The sequence below is a fragment of the Drosophila kikkawai genome, unplaced genomic scaffold (assembly GCF_030179895.1).
Source record: "Drosophila kikkawai strain 14028-0561.14 unplaced genomic scaffold, DkikHiC1v2 scaffold_8, whole genome shotgun sequence".
In the NCBI taxonomy this organism is placed as follows: domain Eukaryota; kingdom Metazoa; phylum Arthropoda; class Insecta; order Diptera; family Drosophilidae; genus Drosophila; species Drosophila kikkawai.
The window spans coordinates 14,736-16,197 of NW_027222741.1; the positions used below are offsets into that span (position 1 = coordinate 14,736).

At 47.7% G+C, this 1,462-nt stretch overlaps 1 long non-coding RNA gene across 1 annotated transcript; it reads right to left on the reverse strand.

The window, feature by feature from the left end:
- Nucleotides 1–483: 483 nt before the first annotated feature.
- LOC138929607 (uncharacterized) lies at nt 484–1,462 on the reverse strand. Its single transcript, XR_011445846.1, has 2 exons — nt 1,247–1,462; nt 484–1,187 (listed from the first exon to the last, which is right to left on the reverse strand). It is a non-coding gene; the product is annotated as an uncharacterized lncRNA (long non-coding RNA).

Below are 1,462 nucleotides of genomic sequence, written 5' to 3' on the forward strand. Positions count from 1 at the left end.
CTTTTCGATCTTAGCTCATTCTGAAGTAATTCGACATCCACTTGCTGTATTAACATAGACCAAAGATATACGTTTTTACTCCATTATTATTTCGTTAAACTTCAGGATAATTCATAATTCTGTCTCTTATAATTATTAATCATTTTCTTAATTTATCTAATCCCTAGATATTTATCTCTACGTTAATTGAAATTCATATAAACAAACGCGTAAATGTGCGGCTCGCTTAGGATCCCGTTTAAGTTATACATACGATCGATATATATATATATACAGAATAAATCAAATATGCGGCCTTGGTGCCAATTTACTTTCGATATACTGACTTACGCTCAGATCCTCCGCTGCTGGTTCGTTGGGCCCATCGAAGTTGCAGGTGCTGATGGCTGTTAGTTGGAAAGTTCAGAAACGATATTTAAATGGGACGCCCGCGTTCGCATTCACATATTACGCTAAACGGCAGAAAAGCAACAACAATATCAGTTACTTTCTATCTAATGTTACGCATTACTCTAAATTTAATCGATCTCAAAACTTTACGTCCTTCGGGTTACTGGAATCATCCAGCGGGAGCGCGCTGCTCACCGCGACGCGCCTCCAACTTCTTCGACAGGTCACATACCTGCCGCTCAAGCGAGCTCTCTATCCGGCTGCGCCTGCTCCTGCCTAGTCTCCGCTCAGCTACCTTCGCTGCACCTCCACTGTTCCTACTGGCTTATGCTCGAAAAGGTAATGCTTAGCCGCTGTCCATACAGCCGAATCGCCTTAGTTGGGGCTGCACGAGGCCGGTTACATTACTCCGAGAACTCAGACACAGGCCGCCTCTGGTCTGACTCTTGGAGATTTCTCGCTCCCGGTTTAGTGCGGTCGCACTCGGATCGCTATAGCTCCTTGGCAGCCGACGTGGCAAAGCAGAGGTTCCCAAAAAGTAGGGTTACGCGCACGTGCTGCGTTGGCCGCACATCGACGTCTCTGCCGCAGTAGGGCCTCCGAAAAGTTAGGTTATGGCCGCTCGGTCGCACAGCGTTGGGCTGCACGTCGACGTCGCTGCCGCCGTAGGGCTTCGGCGGTTGCACCGCGCCGCCTTGTTCGCTGATCGCCAACTTTTGCCGCGTGTGGCTGCCACGCCGGCGATACGCCACGCTTAGCGAAGGACGTAAGAGCCGTCGCCTAGCGCCAAACTAGCCCTGCACAACAAAAGGGTTAACTACACTATAAACTCTGCCGTTCCGTAGTTAATATTTACCCGTTCTCACTCGTGCACAACACTTATTAAGTTTTGTCACTGGTCTCTTGCTGGCACTTTACTATTAATTCGATTGAAACTGTATAATCCACGTGCCGGAATTATTATAGTAAAAATGATCTACGATGCGTGTGCTTTGCTCTGGTTTTCAATTTCAAGTGAGCGAGCGTCACAAAATTTCTCTACACGCAGCGTGCCTTGCATAGCAAACGAGCC